The sequence below is a fragment of the Schistocerca americana genome, chromosome 2 (genome assembly GCF_021461395.2).
Source record: "Schistocerca americana isolate TAMUIC-IGC-003095 chromosome 2, iqSchAmer2.1, whole genome shotgun sequence".
Lineage (NCBI taxonomy): Eukaryota > Metazoa > Arthropoda > Insecta > Orthoptera > Acrididae > Schistocerca > Schistocerca americana.
The window spans coordinates 352,480,383-352,499,097 of record NC_060120.1 but is presented as its reverse complement, the minus strand read 5'-3'; the positions used below and the strand labels follow the sequence as shown (position 1 = coordinate 352,499,097).

Sequence of the window (18,715 nt, the reverse complement as noted above, 5' to 3'; positions counted from 1 at the left end):
ATTTTGACCGTGCTGAAGCGTAGGTGGAACTCAGCCCCGGTTGCAGCTCCTCAATGAAGAGTAGACGCCTGTAATAGCACGTGGATATAACAAGAATGCGGCACCAGTAAAGTACGTAGGTGGAATTCGGTAGAAAGGCAGACGGTAATTTTGCATGCAACGGAAAACAAGGTTGTCTTTGCGGGATATGTGCACCGTGAGTGGAGATTCAGCTTAATTGTGCGACAGTCTACCCTCATCTTACTAGCGACGGCAACAACCAAGGGGTGGCATGTAAGATTGAGCGTGGCTAAGAGTTTTTCATTATTAGTTAGCATCACACTTTGACAGAGCTGTGACAAGGCGAGTAGGGTGAGCTCAGGAAAGCCAGTAGCAAGCGCACTTGAAGTAGCCCTGAAGAACCGGATTATAAATTTTGCCAGCCATAATGGAGCTAGGGGCGTTCTCAGTTACCAAATACCGGTGCAATAAGAGAGCAACAGTATTTGACAGTAAAATGACGCCCTATCCGTCTAGCATACGACATTGCTTGTCTCTGCATTCGCGGACGTGAGGTCATCTCGGAAATGAAATCCGAAATATAGATTAAAATTGTTGTGTTCCCGCCCGGGATCGAACCGGGGACCTTCTGCGTGTAAAGCAGACGTGATAACCGCTACACCACGGAAACGACGGTTCTTTTCATGTACCACCCGGAGACTCGTAATAGCAACAGTTTGTCTTCTGTGTTAGCAAGGGCATCGGCTACGAGCTCCCTCCGATTCGTGAAGTTCCTGTAGTAAAAGACGTCGATGGAAACAATCCAACCGCGACAGACAGGGAGAACGCTGGCTGAGCTGCAGCCCTACATGGTGAGACCATCAAAGGTGGCGTCATTCACATGCAGTGCGTTTTCGGAACGAATAGGCTCGTTGGTCTAGGGGTATGATTCCTGCTTCGGGTGCAGGAGGTCCCGGGTTCAAATCCCGGACGAGCCCTTGCGTTTTGTACAACGGTGTGGTAACAAATCGCATGGCGGCGGCTGTTTCGCGCATTTCCAGGCCTCCAAGTCAGCGCTAAAATCCGACAACCAGTTCTGAAACCGTTTCATGTTTCATTTGAGCCATGTGCACCCTGCTGATGGAACGTTTGAAGTTGATTTAAATGGTCACAGTAGAGATCGTAGCAAGTGTCTTGCTGAGTGGGACGAAAACGGGTTTCCGCCCGCAATCGAGCCGGGGACCTTCTGCGTGTTAGGCACGGCGCCTGGGCTCGGCGGCAGCTGCTGCTGCTCTTTCCTTCCTTACGAGATACCGTCGATTCGCGCAGTCGTTATTGCAAAAGATGTCACCAAAGGCAATCGCTTCGTTAGCGGCACTTTGCCTGGGCTCGGCGGCAGCTCTACATGGAGGCACCAGCAGCCCAGCCAGGCCGCCGCCGGCACCGGTGCGCCACAGCGCAAGGAGCCGGCGGCCGCCCTGCAATGCCCCTGTCGTTGCATATTCCACCCGCCCCATATCCTCTCCATGTCTGACTCACTACCCCAAATGACACTGCAGTCGACGTGCTTATTACTATCGCTTTTGGAAGAACCAAGGCGCAGTATTCTAGTGTCGAACCGGTACTGCAAATTGGGATTAAGCAAAAATTTATTGTGTGGTCGAGCGACAGCCTCGGCTCGCTCTTCCTACATGATCGCTTCTTGTGCGGAATAATTCCTAGCTCGCCGATGGCTTCAGAGTTGGTCTTCTCGAAGTTTTGCTTTCGCACTGCATTCCGCAATCTTTTCGTTATGAGTTGTGTGCTTCGGTTTCCCGACTTTCTTGTGTTTAGTGTGTTTGGCTTCTCTTAACCCTTAGCCACCGCTTGCCGAAATTTCCACACTATCATCTGTCGATCTGCAGAGCTCGATGAAGGCATCGCGGCCGTTCCTGAGCTCGTGGAACGGTCGAATCTGTAGTTGTTTCCAGATCTCTCCCACACAACGGCCTCCCAGAAGCTTGGATTACAGAAGTACGCCACTACTCCCAGTCGGAGATTCACGATTGAAAGCAGAATGACATGAGCTACACGCAGCTCCGATTTTTTTTTTTTTTTTTGTGTCTGACCTACTTTGAAAGACTTTGTAGTCGATTTACTTACTACTATCGCTGTTGGAAACCAGGTGATAACCGCACAGTATTTTAGAGACGATCAGGTAATGAAAATTTAGAATAAGTAAAACAGTATCAAAAGAAGTTGTGTGGTGGAGCAGCACATGCAATTCACGCTTCCTAGATAATCGTTACTGCATAGAATAATTCTTTTGTCTGCGGCGTCTTCAGTATCCGTCTTCTGGAAATTTTGCTTGCAGTATATTTTGCAATCTTTTCGTTATGAGTTGGTGCTTGGTTTCCCGATGTTCTTTTGTTTAGTGCATTCGCCTCCTCTTAACCCTGAGAAACCACATACCGAAACTGAGGCACTGCCGGCTGTTCATAAGCAGTGCTCGATGAAGTTATTTCGCTTTTTATTCGTTGCCTTTAATATTCTTCTCAACAGTGGTGAGTGCTGCCTGCAGAAAGCGTTTATCTTGCGAATTCGCGTGAAAGTTTGTGTTCCCTGTGAGGCCCACTACTTGGGATTAACTTGACTGCTCCAGCCAGGTGGCTCGTTGGTCTAGGGGTATGATTCCTGCTTTGGGTGCAGGAGGTCCCGGGTTCAAATCCCGGACGAGCCCTGCCATTTTGACCGTGCTGAAGCGTAGGTGGAACTCAGCCCCGGTTGCAGCTCCTCAATGAAGAGTAGACGCCTGTAATAGCACGTGGATATAACAAGAATGCGGCACCAGTAAAGTACGTAGGTGGAATTCGGTAGAAAGGCAGACGGTAATTTTGCATGCAACGGAAAACAAGGTTGTCTTTGCGGGATATGTGCACCGTGAGTGGAGATTCAGCTTAATTGTGCGACAGTCTACCCTCATCTTACTAGCGACGGCAACAACCAAGGGGTGGCATGTAAGATTGAGCGTGGCTAAGAGTTTTTCATTATTAGTTAGCATCACACTTTGACAGAGCTGTGACAAGGCGAGTAGGGTGAGCTCAGGAAAGCCAGTAGCAAGCGCACTTGAAGTAGCCCTGAAGAACCGGATTATAAATTTTGCCAGCCATAATGGAGCTAGGGGCGTTCTCAGTTACCAAATACCGGTGCAATAAGAGAGCAACAGTATTTGACAGTAAAATGACGCCCTATCCGTCTAGCATACGACATTGCTTGTCTCTGCATTCGCGGACGTGAGGTCATCTCGGAAATGAAATCCGAAATATAGATTAAAATTGTTGTGTTCCCGCCCGGGATCGAACCGGGGACCTTCTGCGTGTAAAGCAGACGTGATAACCGCTACACCACGGAAACGACGGTTCTTTTCATGTACCACCCGGAGACTCGTAATAGCAACAGTTTGTCTTCTGTGTTAGCAAGGGCATCGGCTACGAGCTCCCTCCGATTCGTGAAGTTCCTGTAGTAAAAGACGTCGATGGAAACAATCCAACCGCGACAGACAGGGAGAACGCTGGCTGAGCTGCAGCCCTACATGGTGAGACCATCAAAGGTGGCGTCATTCACATGCAGTGCGTTTTCGGAACGAATAGGCTCGTTGGTCTAGGGGTATGATTCCTGCTTCGGGTGCAGGAGGTCCCGGGTTCAAATCCCGGACGAGCCCTTGCGTTTTGTACAACGGTGTGGTAACAAATCGCATGGCGGCGGCTGTTTCGCGCATTTCCAGGCCTCCAAGTCAGCGCTAAAATCCGACAACCAGTTCTGAAACCGTTTCATGTTTCATTTGAGCCATGTGCACCCTGCTGATGGAACGTTTGAAGTTGATTTAAATGGTCACAGTAGAGATCGTAGCAAGTGTCTTGCTGAGTGGGACGAAAACGGGTTTCCGCCCGCAATCGAGCCGGGGACCTTCTGCGTGTTAGGCACGGCGCCTGGGCTCGGCGGCAGCTGCTGCTGCTCTTTCCTTCCTTACGAGATACCGTCGATTCGCGCAGTCGTTATTGCAAAAGATGTCACCAAAGGCAATCGCTTCGTTAGCGGCACTTTGCCTGGGCTCGGCGGCAGCTCTACATGGAGGCACCAGCAGCCCAGCCAGGCCGCCGCCGGCACCGGTGCGCCACAGCGCAAGGAGCCGGCGGCCGCCCTGCAATGCCCCTGTCGTTGCATATTCCACCCGCCCCATATCCTCTCCATGTCTGACTCACTACCCCAAATGACACTGCAGTCGACGTGCTTATTACTATCGCTTTTGGAAGAACCAAGGCGCAGTATTCTAGTGTCGAACCGGTACTGCAAATTGGGATTAAGCAAAAATTTATTGTGTGGTCGAGCGACAGCCTCGGCTCGCTCTTCCTACATGATCGCTTCTTGTGCGGAATAATTCCTAGCTCGCCGATGGCTTCAGAGTTGGTCTTCTCGAAGTTTTGCTTTCGCACTGCATTCCGCAATCTTTTCGTTATGAGTTGTGTGCTTCGGTTTCCCGACTTTCTTGTGTTTAGTGTGTTTGGCTTCTCTTAACCCTTAGCCACCGCTTGCCGAAATTTCCACACTATCATCTGTCGATCTGCAGAGCTCGATGAAGGCATCGCGGCCGTTCCTGAGCTCGTGGAACGGTCGAATCTGTAGTTGTTTCCAGATCTCTCCCACACAACGGCCTCCCAGAAGCTTGGATTACAGAAGTACGCCACTACTCCCTGTCGGAGATTCACGATTGAAAGCAGAATGACATGAGCTACACGCAGCTCCGATTTTTTTTTTTTTTTTTGTGTCTGACCTACTTTGAAAGACTTTGTAGTCGATTTACTTACTACTATCGCTGTTGGAAACCAGGTGATAACCGCACAGTATTTTAGAGACGATCAGGTAATGAAAATTTAGAATAAGTAAAACAGTATCAAAAGAAGTTGTGTGGTGGAGCAGCACATGCAATTCACGCTTCCTAGATAATCGTTACTGCATAGAATAATTCTTTTGTCTGCGGCGTCTTCAGTATCCGTCTTCTGGAAATTTTGCTTGCAGTATATTTTGCAATCTTTTCGTTATGAGTTGGTGCTTGGTTTCCCGATGTTCTTTTGTTTAGTGCATTCGCCTCCTCTTAACCCTGAGAAAGCACATACCGAAACTGAGGCACTGCCGGCTGTTCATAAGCAGTGCTCGATGAAGTTATTTCGCTTTTTATTCGTTGCCTTTAATATTCTTCTCAACAGTGGTGAGTGCTGCCTGCAGAAAGCGTTTATCTTGCGAATTCGCGTGAAAGTTTGTGTTCCCTGTGAGGCCCACTACTTGGGATTAACTTGACTGCTCCAGCCAGGTGGCTCGTTGGTCTAGGGGTATGATTCCTGCTTTGGGTGCAGGAGGTCCCGGGTTCAAATCCCGGACGAGCCCTGCCATTTTGACCGTGCTGAAGCGTAGGTGGAACTCAGCCCCGGTTGCAGCTCCTCAATGAAGAGTAGACGCCTGTAATAGCTCGTGGATATAACAAGAATGCGGCACCAGTAAAGTACGTAGGTGGAATTCGGTAGAAAGGCAGACGGTAATTTTGCATGCAACGGAAAACAAGGTTGTCTTTGCGGGATATGTGCACCGTGAGTGGAGATTCAGCTTAATTGTGCGACAGTCTACCCTCATCTTACTAGCGACGGCAACAACCAAGGGGTGGCATGTAAGATTGAGCGTGGCTAAGAGTTTTTCATTATTAGTTAGCATCACACTTTGACAGAGCTGTGACAAGGCGAGTAGGGTGAGCTCAGGAAAGCCAGTAGCAAGCGCACTTGAAGTAGCCCTGAAGAACCGGATTATAAATTTTGCCAGCCATAATGGAGCTAGGGGCGTTCTCAGTTACCAAATACCGGTGCAATAAGAGAGCAACAGTATTTGACAGTAAAATGACGCCCTATCCGTCTAGCATACGACATTGCTTGTCTCTGCATTCGCGGACGTGAGGTCATCTCGGAAATGAAATCCGAAATATAGATTAAAATTGTTGTGTTCCCGCCCGGGATCGAACCGGGGACCTTCTGCGTGTAAAGCAGACGTGATAACCGCTACACCACGGAAACGACGGTTCTTTTCATGTACCACCCGGAGACTCGTAATAGCAACAGTTTGTCTTCTGTGTTAGCAAGGGCATCGGCTACGAGCTCCCTCCGATTCGTGAAGTTCCTGTAGTAAAAGACGTCGATGGAAACAATCCAACCGCGACAGACAGGGAGAACGCTGGCTGAGCTGCAGCCCTACATGGTGAGACCATCAAAGGTGGCGTCATTCACATGCAGTGCGTTTTCGGAACGAATAGGCTCGTTGGTCTAGGGGTATGATTCCTGCTTCGGGTGCAGGAGGTCCCGGGTTCAAATCCCGGACGAGCCCTTGCGTTTTGTACAACGGTGTGGTAACAAATCGCATGGCGGCGGCTGTTTCGCGCATTTCCAGGCCTCCAAGTCAGCGCTAAAATCCGACAACCAGTTCTGAAACCGTTTCATGTTTCATTTGAGCCATGTGCACCCTGCTGATGGAACGTTTGAAGTTGATTTAAATGGTCACAGTAGAGATCGTAGCAAGTGTCTTGCTGAGTGGGACGAAAACGGGTTTCCGCCCGCAATCGAGCCGGGGACCTTCTGCGTGTTAGGCACGGCGCCTGGGCTCGGCGGCAGCTGCTGCTGCTCTTTCCTTCCTTACGAGATACCGTCGATTCGCGCAGTCGTTATTGCAAAAGATGTCACCAAAGGCAATCGCTTCGTTAGCGGCACTTTGCCTGGGCTCGGCGGCAGCTCTACATGGAGGCACCAGCAGCCCAGCCAGGCCGCCGCCGGCACCGGTGCGCCACAGCGCAAGGAGCCGGCGGCCGCCCTGCAATGCCCCTGTCGTTGCATATTCCACCCGCCCCATATCCTCTCCATGTCTGACTCACTACCCCAAATGACACTGCAGTCGACGTGCTTATTACTATCGCTTTTGGAAGAACCAAGGCGCAGTATTCTAGTGTCGAACCGGTACTGCAAATTGGGATTAAGCAAAAATTTATTGTGTGGTCGAGCGACAGCCTCGGCTCGCTCTTCCTACATGATCGCTTCTTGTGCGGAATAATTCCTAGCTCGCCGATGGCTTCAGAGTTGGTCTTCTCGAAGTTTTGCTTTCGCACTGCATTCCGCAATCTTTTCGTTATGAGTTGTGTGCTTCGGTTTCCCGACTTTCTTGTGTTTAGTGTGTTTGGCTTCTCTTAACCCTTAGCCACCGCTTGCCGAAATTTCCACACTATCATCTGTCGATCTGCAGAGCTCGATGAAGGCATCGCGGCCGTTCCTGAGCTCGTGGAACGGTCGAATCTGTAGTTGTTTCCAGATCTCTCCCACACAACGGCCTCCCAGAAGCTTGGATTACAGAAGTACGCCACTACTCCCTGTCGGAGATTCACGATTGAAAGCAGAATGACATGAGCTACACGCAGCTCCGATTTTTTTTTTTTTTTTTGTGTCTGACCTACTTTGAAAGACTTTGTAGTCGATTTACTTACTACTATCGCTGTTGGAAACCAGGTGATAACCGCACAGTATTTTAGAGACGATCAGGTAATGAAAATTTAGAATAAGTAAAACAGTATCAAAAGAAGTTGTGTGGTGGAGCAGCACATGCAATTCACGCTTCCTAGATAATCGTTACTGCATAGAATAATTCTTTTGTCTGCGGCGTCTTCAGTATCCGTCTTCTGGAAATTTTGCTTGCAGTATATTTTGCAATCTTTTCGTTATGAGTTGGTGCTTGGTTTCCCGATGTTCTTTTGTTTAGTGCATTCGCCTCCTCTTAACCCTGAGAAAGCACATACCGAAACTGAGGCACTGCCGGCTGTTCATAAGCAGTGCTCGATGAAGTTATTTCGCTTTTTATTCGTTGCCTTTAATATTCTTCTCAACAGTGGTGAGTGCTGCCTGCAGAAAGCGTTTATCTTGCGAATTCGCGTGAAAGTTTGTGTTCCCTGTGAGGCCCACTACTTGGGATTAACTTGACTGCTCCAGCCAGGTGGCTCGTTGGTCTAGGGGTATGATTCCTGCTTTGGGTGCAGGAGGTCCCGGGTTCAAATCCCGGACGAGCCCTGCCATTTTGACCGTGCTGAAGCGTAGGTGGAACTCAGCCCCGGTTGCAGCTCCTCAATGAAGAGTAGACGCCTGTAATAGCTCGTGGATATAACAAGAATGCGGCACCAGTAAAGTACGTAGGTGGAATTCGGTAGAAAGGCAGACGGTAATTTTGCATGCAACGGAAAACAAGGTTGTCTTTGCGGGATATGTGCACCGTGAGTGGAGATTCAGCTTAATTGTGCGACAGTCTACCCTCATCTTACTAGCGACGGCAACAACCAAGGGGTGGCATGTAAGATTGAGCGTGGCTAAGAGTTTTTCATTATTAGTTAGCATCACACTTTGACAGAGCTGTGACAAGGCGAGTAGGGTGAGCTCAGGAAAGCCAGTAGCAAGCGCACTTGAAGTAGCCCTGAAGAACCGGATTATAAATTTTGCCAGCCATAATGGAGCTAGGGGCGTTCTCAGTTACCAAATACCGGTGCAATAAGAGAGCAACAGTATTTGACAGTAAAATGACGCCCTATCCGTCTAGCATACGACATTGCTTGTCTCTGCATTCGCGGACGTGAGGTCATCTCGGAAATGAAATCCGAAATATAGATTAAAATTGTTGTGTTCCCGCCCGGGATCGAACCGGGGACCTTCTGCGTGTAAAGCAGACGTGATAACCGCTACACCACGGAAACGACGGTTCTTTTCATGTACCACCCGGAGACTCGTAATAGCAACAGTTTGTCTTCTGTGTTAGCAAGGGCATCGGCTACGAGCTCCCTCCGATTCGTGAAGTTCCTGTAGTAAAAGACGTCGATGGAAACAATCCAACCGCGACAGACAGGGAGAACGCTGGCTGAGCTGCAGCCCTACATGGTGAGACCATCAAAGGTGGCGTCATTCACATGCAGTGCGTTTTCGGAACGAATAGGCTCGTTGGTCTAGGGGTATGATTCCTGCTTCGGGTGCAGGAGGTCCCGGGTTCAAATCCCGGACGAGCCCTTGCGTTTTGTACAACGGTGTGGTAACAAATCGCATGGCGGCGGCTGTTTCGCGCATTTCCAGGCCTCCAAGTCAGCGCTAAAATCCGACAACCAGTTCTGAAACCGTTTCATGTTTCATTTGAGCCATGTGCACCCTGCTGATGGAACGTTTGAAGTTGATTTAAATGGTCACAGTAGAGATCGTAGCAAGTGTCTTGCTGAGTGGGACGAAAACGGGTTTCCGCCCGCAATCGAGCCGGGGACCTTCTGCGTGTTAGGCACGGCGCCTGGGCTCGGCGGCAGCTGCTGCTGCTCTTTCCTTCCTTACGAGATACCGTCGATTCGCGCAGTCGTTATTGCAAAAGATGTCACCAAAGGCAATCGCTTCGTTAGCGGCACTTTGCCTGGGCTCGGCGGCAGCTCTACATGGAGGCACCAGCAGCCCAGCCAGGCCGCCGCCGGCACCGGTGCGCCACAGCGCAAGGAGCCGGCGGCCGCCCTGCAATGCCCCTGTCGTTGCATATTCCACCCGCCCCATATCCTCTCCATGTCTGACTCACTACCCCAAATGACACTGCAGTCGACGTGCTTATTACTATCGCTTTTGGAAGAACCAAGGCGCAGTATTCTAGTGTCGAACCGGTACTGCAAATTGGGATTAAGCAAAAATTTATTGTGTGGTCGAGCGACAGCCTCGGCTCGCTCTTCCTACATGATCGCTTCTTGTGCGGAATAATTCCTAGCTCGCCGATGGCTTCAGAGTTGGTCTTCTCGAAGTTTTGCTTTCGCACTGCATTCCGCAATCTTTTCGTTATGAGTTGTGTGCTTCGGTTTCCCGACTTTCTTGTGTTTAGTGTGTTTGGCTTCTCTTAACCCTTAGCCACCGCTTGCCGAAATTTCCACACTATCATCTGTCGATCTGCAGAGCTCGATGAAGGCATCGCGGCCGTTCCTGAGCTCGTGGAACGGTCGAATCTGTAGTTGTTTCCAGATCTCTCCCACACAACGGCCTCCCAGAAGCTTGGATTACAGAAGTACGCCACTACTCCCAGTCGGAGATTCACGATTGAAAGCAGAATGACATGAGCTACACGCAGCTCCGATTTTTTTTTTTTTTTTTGTGTCTGACCTACTTTGAAAGACTTTGTAGTCGATTTACTTACTACTATCGCTGTTGGAAACCAGGTGATAACCGCACAGTATTTTAGAGACGATCAGGTAATGAAAATTTAGAATAAGTAAAACAGTATCAAAAGAAGTTGTGTGGTGGAGCAGCACATGCAATTCACGCTTCCTAGATAATCGTTACTGCATAGAATAATTCTTTTGTCTGCGGCGTCTTCAGTATCCGTCTTCTGGAAATTTTGCTTGCAGTATATTTTGCAATCTTTTCGTTATGAGTTGGTGCTTGGTTTCCCGATGTTCTTTTGTTTAGTGCATTCGCCTCCTCTTAACCCTGAGAAAGCACATACCGAAACTGAGGCACTGCCGGCTGTTCATAAGCAGTGCTCGATGAAGTTATTTCGCTTTTTATTCGTTGCCTTTAATATTCTTCTCAACAGTGGTGAGTGCTGCCTGCAGAAAGCGTTTATCTTGCGAATTCGCGTGAAAGTTTGTGTTCCCTGTGAGGCCCACTACTTGGGATTAACTTGACTGCTCCAGCCAGGTGGCTCGTTGGTCTAGGGGTATGATTCCTGCTTTGGGTGCAGGAGGTCCCGGGTTCAAATCCCGGACGAGCCCTGCCATTTTGACCGTGCTGAAGCGTAGGTGGAACTCAGCCCCGGTTGCAGCTCCTCAATGAAGAGTAGACGCCTGTAATAGCTCGTGGATATAACAAGAATGCGGCACCAGTAAAGTACGTAGGTGGAATTCGGTAGAAAGGCAGACGGTAATTTTGCATGCAACGGAAAACAAGGTTGTCTTTGCGGGATATGTGCACCGTGAGTGGAGATTCAGCTTAATTGTGCGACAGTCTACCCTCATCTTACTAGCGACGGCAACAACCAAGGGGTGGCATGTAAGATTGAGCGTGGCTAAGAGTTTTTCATTATTAGTTAGCATCACACTTTGACAGAGCTGTGACAAGGCGAGTAGGGTGAGCTCAGGAAAGCCAGTAGCAAGCGCACTTGAAGTAGCCCTGAAGAACCGGATTATAAATTTTGCCAGCCATAATGGAGCTAGGGGCGTTCTCAGTTACCAAATACCGGTGCAATAAGAGAGCAACAGTATTTGACAGTAAAATGACGCCCTATCCGTCTAGCATACGACATTGCTTGTCTCTGCATTCGCGGACGTGAGGTCATCTCGGAAATGAAATCCGAAATATAGATTAAAATTGTTGTGTTCCCGCCCGGGATCGAACCGGGGACCTTCTGCGTGTAAAGCAGACGTGATAACCGCTACACCACGGAAACGACGGTTCTTTTCATGTACCACCCGGAGACTCGTAATAGCAACAGTTTGTCTTCTGTGTTAGCAAGGGCATCGGCTACGAGCTCCCTCCGATTCGTGAAGTTCCTGTAGTAAAAGACGTCGATGGAAACAATCCAACCGCGACAGACAGGGAGAACGCTGGCTGAGCTGCAGCCCTACATGGTGAGACCATCAAAGGTGGCGTCATTCACATGCAGTGCGTTTTCGGAACGAATAGGCTCGTTGGTCTAGGGGTATGATTCCTGCTTCGGGTGCAGGAGGTCCCGGGTTCAAATCCCGGACGAGCCCTTGCGTTTTGTACAACGGTGTGGTAACAAATCGCATGGCGGCGGCTGTTTCGCGCATTTCCAGGCCTCCAAGTCAGCGCTAAAATCCGACAACCAGTTCTGAAACCGTTTCATGTTTCATTTGAGCCATGTGCACCCTGCTGATGGAACGTTTGAAGTTGATTTAAATGGTCACAGTAGAGATCGTAGCAAGTGTCTTGCTGAGTGGGACGAAAACGGGTTTCCGCCCGCAATCGAGCCGGGGACCTTCTGCGTGTTAGGCACGGCGCCTGGGCTCGGCGGCAGCTGCTGCTGCTCTTTCCTTCCTTACGAGATACCGTCGATTCGCGCAGTCGTTATTGCAAAAGATGTCACCAAAGGCAATCGCTTCGTTAGCGGCACTTTGCCTGGGCTCGGCGGCAGCTCTACATGGAGGCACCAGCAGCCCAGCCAGGCCGCCGCCGGCACCGGTGCGCCACAGCGCAAGGAGCCGGCGGCCGCCCTGCAATGCCCCTGTCGTTGCATATTCCACCCGCCCCATATCCTCTCCATGTCTGACTCACTACCCCAAATGACACTGCAGTCGACGTGCTTATTACTATCGCTTTTGGAAGAACCAAGGCGCAGTATTCTAGTGTCGAACCGGTACTGCAAATTGGGATTAAGCAAAAATTTATTGTGTGGTCGAGCGACAGCCTCGGCTCGCTCTTCCTACATGATCGCTTCTTGTGCGGAATAATTCCTAGCTCGCCGATGGCTTCAGAGTTGGTCTTCTCGAAGTTTTGCTTTCGCACTGCATTCCGCAATCTTTTCGTTATGAGTTGTGTGCTTCGGTTTCCCGACTTTCTTGTGTTTAGTGTGTTTGGCTTCTCTTAACCCTTAGCCACCGCTTGCCGAAATTTCCACACTATCATCTGTCGATCTGCAGAGCTCGATGAAGGCATCGCGGCCGTTCCTGAGCTCGTGGAACGGTCGAATCTGTAGTTGTTTCCAGATCTCTCCCACACAACGGCCTCCCAGAAGCTTGGATTACAGAAGTACGCCACTACTCCCAGCCGGAGACTCACGATTGAAAGCAGAATGACATGAGCTACACGCAGCTCCGATTTTTTTTTTTTTTTTTGTGTCTGACCTACTTTGAAAGACTTTGTAGTCGATTTACTTACTACTATCGCTGTTGGAAACCAGGTGATAACCGCACAGTATTTTAGAGACGATCAGGTAATGAAAATTTAGAATAAGTAAAACAGTATCAAAAGAAGTTGTGTGGTGGAGCAGCACATGCAATTCACGCTTCCTAGATAATCGTTACTGCATAGAATAATTCTTTTGTCTGCGGCGTCTTCAGTATCCGTCTTCTGGAAATTTTGCTTGCAGTATATTTTGCAATCTTTTCGTTATGAGTTGGTGCTTGGTTTCCCGATGTTCTTTTGTTTAGTGCATTCGCCTCCTCTTAACCCTGAGAAACCACATACCGAAACTGAGGCACTGCCGGCTGTTCATAAGCAGTGCTCGATGAAGTTATTTCGCTTTTTATTCGTTGCCTTTAATATTCTTCTCAACAGTGGTGAGTGCTGCCTGCAGAAAGCGTTTATCTTGCGAATTCGCGTGAAAGTTTGTGTTCCCCGTGAGGCCCACTACTTGGGATTAACTTGACTGCTCCAGCCAGGTGGCTCGTTGGTCTAGGGGTATGATTCCTGCTTTGGGTGCAGGAGGTCCCGGGTTCAAATCCCGGACGAGCCCTGCCATTTTGACCGTGCTGAAGCGTAGGTGGAACTCAGCCCCGGTTGCAGCTCCTCAATGAAGAGTAGACGCCTGTTATAGCACGTGGATATAACAAGAATGCGGCACCAGTAAAGTACGTAGGTGGAATTCGGTAGAAAGGCAGACGGTAATTTTGCATGCAACGGAAAACAAGGTTGTCTTTGCGGGATATGTGCACCGTGAGTGGAGATTCAGCTTAATTGTGCGACAGTCTACCCTCATCTTACTAGCGACGGCAACAACCAAGGGGTGGCATGTAAGATTGAGCGTGGCTAAGAGTTTTTCATTATTAGTTAGCATCACACTTTGACAGAGCTGTGACAAGGCGAGTAGGGTGAGCTCAGGAAAGCCAGTAGCAAGCGCACTTGAAGTAGCCCTGAAGAACCGGATTATAAATTTTGCCAGCCATAATGGAGCTAGGGGCGTTCTCAGTTACCAAATACCGGTGCAATAAGAGAGCAACAGTATTTGACAGTAAAATGACGCCCTATCCGTCTAGCATACGACATTGCTTGTCTCTGCATTCGCGGACGTGAGGTCATCTCGGAAATGAAATCCGAAATATAGACTAAAATTGTTGTGTTGCCGCCCGGGATCGAACCGGGGACCTTCTGCGTGTAAAGCAGACGTGATAACCGCTACACCACGGAAACGACGGTTCTTTTCATGTACCACCCGGAGACTCGTAATAGCAACAGTTTGTCTTCTGTGTTAGCAAGGGCATCGGCTACGAGCTCCCTCCGATTCGTGAAGTTCCTGTAGTAAAAGACGTCGATGGAAACAATCCAACCGCGACAGACAGGGAGAACGCTGGCTGAGCTGCAGCCCTACATGGTGAGACCATCAAAGGTGGCGTCATTCACATGCAGTGCGTTTTCGGAACGAATAGGCTCGTTGGTCTAGGGGTATGATTCCTGCTTCGGGTGCAGGAGGTCCCGGGTTCAAATCCCGGACGAGCCCTTGCGTTTTGTACAACGGTGTGGTAACAAATCGCATGGCGGCGGCTGTTTCGCGCATTTCCAGGCCTCCAAGTCAGCGCTAAAATCCGACAACCAGTTCTGAAACCGTTTCATGTTTCATTTGAGCCATGTGCACCCTGCTGATGGAACGTTTGAAGTTGATTTAAATGGTCACAGTAGAGATCGTAGCAAGTGTCTTGCTGAGTGGGACGAAAACGGGTTTCCGCCCGCAATCGAGCCGGGGACCTTCTGCGTGTTAGGCACGGCGCCTGGGCTCGGCGGCAGCTGCTGCTGCTCTTTCCTTCCTTACGAGATACCGTCGATTCGCGCAGTCGTTATTGCAAAAGATGTCACCAAAGGCAATCGCTTCGTTAGCGGCACTTTGCCTGGGCTCGGCGGCAGCTCTACATGGAGGCACCAGCAGCCCAGCCAGGCCGCCGCCGGCACCGGTGCGCCACAGCGCAAGGAGCCGGCGGCCGCCCTGCAATGCCCCTGTCGTTGCATATTCCACCCGCCCCATATCCTCTCCATGTCTGACTCACTACCCCAAATGACACTGCAGTCGACGTGCTTATTACTATCGCTTTTGGAAGAACCAAGGCGCAGTATTCTAGTGTCGAACCGGTACTGCAAATTGGGATTAAGCAAAAATTTATTGTGTGGTCGAGCGACAGCCTCGGCTCGCTCTTCCTACATGATCGCTTCTTGTGCGGAATAATTCCTAGCTCGCCGATGGCTTCAGAGTTGGTCTTCTCGAAGTTTTGCTTTCGCACTGCATTCCGCAATCTTTTCGTTATGAGTTGTGTGCTTCGGTTTCCCGACTTTCTTGTGTTTAGTGTGTTTGGCTTCTCTTAACCCTTAGCCACCGCTTGCCGAAATTTCCACACTATCATCTGTCGATCTGCAGAGCTCGATGAAGGCATCGCGGCCGTTCCTGAGCTCGTGGAACGGTCGAATCTGTAGTTGTTTCCAGATCTCTCCCACACAACGGCCTCCCAGAAGCTTGGATTACAGAAGTACGCCACTACTCCCAGCCGGAGATTCACGATTGAAAGCAGAATGACATGAGCTACACGCAGCTCCGATTTTTTTTTTTTTTTTTGTGTCTGACCTACTTTGAAAGACTTTGTAGTCGATTTACTTACTACTATCGCTGTTGGAAACCAGGTGATAACCGCACAGTATTTTAGAGACGATCAGGTAATGAAAATTTAGAATAAGTAAAACAGTATCAAAAGAAGTTGTGTGGTGGAGCAGCACATGCAATTCACGCTTCCTAGATAATCGTTACTGCATAGAATAATTCTTTTGTCTGCGGCGTCTTCAGTATCCGTCTTCTGGAAATTTTGCTTGCAGTATATTTTGCAATCTTTTCGTTATGAGTTGGTGCTTGGTTTCCCGATGTTCTTTTGTTTAGTGCATTCGCCTCCTCTTAACCCTGAGAAACCACATACCGAAACTGAGGCACTGCCGGCTGTTCATAAGCAGTGCTCGATGAAGTTATTTCGCTTTTTATTCGTTGCCTTTAATATTCTTCTCAACAGTGGTGAGTGCTGCCTGCAGAAAGCGTTTATCTTGCGAATTCGCGTGAAAGTTTGTGTTCCCCGTGAGGCCCACTACTTGGGATTAACTTGACTGCTCCAGCCAGGTGGCTCGTTGGTCTAGGGGTATGATTCCTGCTTTGGGTGCAGGAGGTCCCGGGTTCAAATCCCGGACGAGCCCTGCCATTTTGACCGTGCTGAAGCGTAGGTGGAACTCAGCCCCGGTTGCAGCTCCTCAATGAAGAGTAGACGCCTGTTATAGCACGTGGATATAACAAGAATGCGGCACCAGTAAAGTACGTAGGTGGAATTCGGTAGAAAGGCAGACGGTAATTTTGCATGCAACGGAAAACAAGGTTGTCTTTGCGGGATATGTGCACCGTGAGTGGAGATTCAGCTTAATTGTGCGACAGTCTACCCTCATCTTACTAGCGACGGCAACAACCAAGGGGTGGCATGTAAGATTGAGCGTGGCTAAGAGTTTTTCATTATTAGTTAGCATCACACTTTGACAGAGCTGTGACAAGGCGAGTAGGGTGAGCTCAGGAAAGCCAGTAGCAAGCGCACTTGAAGTAGCCCTGAAGAACCGGATTATAAATTTTGCCAGCCATAATGGAGCTAGGGGCGTTCTCAGTTACCAAATACCGGTGCAATAAGAGAGCAACAGTATTTGACAGTAAAATGACGCCCTATCCGTCTAGCATACGACATTGCTTGTCTCTGCATTCGCGGACGTGAGGTCATCTCGGAAATGAAATCCGAAATATAGACTAAAATTGTTGTGTTGCCGCCCGGGATCGAACCGGGGACCTTCTGCGTGTAAAGCAGACGTGATAACCGCTACACCACGGAAACGACGGTTCTTTTCATGTACCACCCGGAGACTCGTAATAGCAACAGTTTGTCTTCTGTGTTAGCAAGGGCATCGGCTACGAGCTCCCTCCGATTCGTGAAGTTCCTGTAGTAAAAGACGTCGATGGAAACAATCCAACCGCGACAGACAGGGAGAACGCTGGCTGAGCTGCAGCCCTACATGGTGAGACCATCAAAGGTGGCGTCATTCACATGCAGTGCGTTTTCGGAACGAATAGGCTCGTTGGTCTAGGGGTATGATTCCTGCTTCGGGTGCAGGAGGTCCCGGGTTCAAATCCCGGACGAGCCCTTGCGTTTTGTACAACGGTGTGGTAACAAATCGCATGGCGGCGGCTGTTTCGCGCATTTCCAGGCCTCCAAGTCAGCGCTAAAATCCGACAACCAGTTCTGAAACCGTTTCATGTTTCATTTGAGCCATGTGCACCCTGCTGATGGAACGTTTGAAGTTGATTTAAATGGTCACAGTAGAGATCGTAGCAAGTGTCTTGCTGAGTGGGACGAAAACGGGTTTCCGCCCGCAATCGAGCCGGGGACCTTCTGCGTGTTAGGCACGGCGCCTGGGCTCGGCGGCAGCTGCTGCTGCTCTTTCCTTCCTTACGAGATACCGTCGATTCGCGCAGTCGTTATTGCAAAAGATGTCACCAAAGGCAATCGCTTCGTTAGCGGCACTTTGCCTGGGCTCGGCGGCAGCTCTACATGGAGGCACCAGCAGCCCAGCCAGGCCGCCGCCGGCACCGGTGCGCCACAGCGCAAGGAGCCGGCGGCCGCCCTGCAATGCCCCTGTCGTTGCATATTCCACCCGCCCCATATCCTCTCCATGTCTGACTCACTACCCCAAATGACACTGCAGTCGACGTGCTTATTACTATCGCTTTTGGAAGAACCAAGGCGCAGTATTCTAGTGTCGAACCGGTACTGCAAATTGGGATTAAGCAAAAATTTATTGTGTGGTCGAGCGACAGCCTCGGCTCGCTCTTCCTACATGATCGCTTCTTGTGCGGAATAATTCCTAGCTCGCCGATGGCTTCAGAGTTGGTCTTCTCGAAGTTTTGCTTTCGCACTGCATTCCGCAATCTTTTCGTTATGAGTTGTGTGCTTCGGTTTCCCGACTTTCTTGTGTTTAGTGTGTTTGGCTTCTCTTAACCCTTAGCCACCGCTTGCCGAAATTTCCACACTATCATCTGTCGATCTGCAGAGCTCGATGAAGGCATCGCGGCCGTTCCTGAGCTCGTGGAACGGTCGAATCTGTAGTTGTTTCCAGATCTCTCCCACACAACGGCCTCCCAGAAGCTTGGATTACAGAAGTACGCCACTACTCCCAGCCGGAGATTCACGATTGAAAGCAGAATGACATGAGCTACACGCAGCTCCGATTTTTTTTTTTTTTTTGTGTCTGACCTACTTTGAAAGACTTTGTAGTCGATTTACTTACTACTATCGCTGTTGGAAACCAGGTGATAACCGCACAGTATTTTAGAGACGATCAGGTAATGAAAATTTAGAATAAGTAAAACAGTATCAAAAGAAGTTGTGTGGTGGAGCAGCACATGCAATTCACGCTTCCTAGATAATCGTTACTGCATAGAATAATTCTTTTGTCTGCGGCGTCTTCAGTATCCGTCTTCTGGAAATTTTGCTTGCAGTATATTTTGCAATCTTTTCGTTATGAGTTGGTGCTTGGTTTCCCGATGTTCTTTTGTTTAGTGCATTCGCCTCCTCTTAACCCTGAGAAACCACATACCGAAACTGAGGCACTGCCGGCTGTTCATAAGCAGTGCTCGATGAAGTTATTTCGCTTTTTATTCGTTGCCTTTA

At 49.6% G+C, this 18,715-nt stretch overlaps 20 non-coding genes across 20 annotated transcripts; 13 read left to right on the top strand and 7 right to left on the bottom strand.

Moving 5' to 3' along the window:
• Positions 1–597: 597 nt before the first annotated feature.
• Trnav-uac lies at positions 598–670 on the bottom strand. Its single transcript has one exon. It is a non-coding gene; the product is annotated as a tRNA-Val (tRNA).
• A 235-nt stretch (positions 671–905) lies between these two features.
• Positions 906–977, top strand: Trnap-cgg. The gene has a single exon. It is a non-coding gene; the product is annotated as a tRNA-Pro (tRNA).
• Positions 978–2,626: 1,649 nt separating this feature from the next.
• On the top strand, positions 2,627–2,698 carry Trnap-ugg. Its single transcript has one exon. It is a non-coding gene; the product is annotated as a tRNA-Pro (tRNA).
• Positions 2,699–3,299: 601 nt separating this feature from the next.
• Positions 3,300–3,372, bottom strand: Trnav-uac. The gene has a single exon. It is a non-coding gene; the product is annotated as a tRNA-Val (tRNA).
• A 235-nt stretch (positions 3,373–3,607) lies between these two features.
• On the top strand, positions 3,608–3,679 carry Trnap-cgg. The gene has a single exon. It is a non-coding gene; the product is annotated as a tRNA-Pro (tRNA).
• A 1,649-nt stretch (positions 3,680–5,328) lies between these two features.
• On the top strand, positions 5,329–5,400 carry Trnap-ugg. The gene has a single exon. It is a non-coding gene; the product is annotated as a tRNA-Pro (tRNA).
• Positions 5,401–6,001: 601 nt separating this feature from the next.
• Trnav-uac lies at positions 6,002–6,074 on the bottom strand. The gene has a single exon. It is a non-coding gene; the product is annotated as a tRNA-Val (tRNA).
• A 235-nt stretch (positions 6,075–6,309) lies between these two features.
• Trnap-cgg lies at positions 6,310–6,381 on the top strand. Its single transcript has one exon. It is a non-coding gene; the product is annotated as a tRNA-Pro (tRNA).
• A 1,649-nt stretch (positions 6,382–8,030) lies between these two features.
• Positions 8,031–8,102, top strand: Trnap-ugg. Its single transcript has one exon. It is a non-coding gene; the product is annotated as a tRNA-Pro (tRNA).
• Positions 8,103–8,703: 601 nt separating this feature from the next.
• On the bottom strand, positions 8,704–8,776 carry Trnav-uac. Its single transcript has one exon. It is a non-coding gene; the product is annotated as a tRNA-Val (tRNA).
• A 235-nt stretch (positions 8,777–9,011) lies between these two features.
• On the top strand, positions 9,012–9,083 carry Trnap-cgg. Its single transcript has one exon. It is a non-coding gene; the product is annotated as a tRNA-Pro (tRNA).
• Positions 9,084–10,732: 1,649 nt separating this feature from the next.
• Positions 10,733–10,804, top strand: Trnap-ugg. Its single transcript has one exon. It is a non-coding gene; the product is annotated as a tRNA-Pro (tRNA).
• Positions 10,805–11,405: 601 nt separating this feature from the next.
• Trnav-uac lies at positions 11,406–11,478 on the bottom strand. Its single transcript has one exon. It is a non-coding gene; the product is annotated as a tRNA-Val (tRNA).
• Positions 11,479–11,713: 235 nt separating this feature from the next.
• Positions 11,714–11,785, top strand: Trnap-cgg. Its single transcript has one exon. It is a non-coding gene; the product is annotated as a tRNA-Pro (tRNA).
• Positions 11,786–13,434: 1,649 nt separating this feature from the next.
• Positions 13,435–13,506, top strand: Trnap-ugg. The gene has a single exon. It is a non-coding gene; the product is annotated as a tRNA-Pro (tRNA).
• Positions 13,507–14,107: 601 nt separating this feature from the next.
• Positions 14,108–14,180, bottom strand: Trnav-uac. Its single transcript has one exon. It is a non-coding gene; the product is annotated as a tRNA-Val (tRNA).
• A 235-nt stretch (positions 14,181–14,415) lies between these two features.
• On the top strand, positions 14,416–14,487 carry Trnap-cgg. The gene has a single exon. It is a non-coding gene; the product is annotated as a tRNA-Pro (tRNA).
• A 1,649-nt stretch (positions 14,488–16,136) lies between these two features.
• Positions 16,137–16,208, top strand: Trnap-ugg. The gene has a single exon. It is a non-coding gene; the product is annotated as a tRNA-Pro (tRNA).
• A 601-nt stretch (positions 16,209–16,809) lies between these two features.
• Trnav-uac lies at positions 16,810–16,882 on the bottom strand. The gene has a single exon. It is a non-coding gene; the product is annotated as a tRNA-Val (tRNA).
• A 235-nt stretch (positions 16,883–17,117) lies between these two features.
• Positions 17,118–17,189, top strand: Trnap-cgg. The gene has a single exon. It is a non-coding gene; the product is annotated as a tRNA-Pro (tRNA).
• Positions 17,190–18,715: the final 1,526 nt, after the last annotated feature.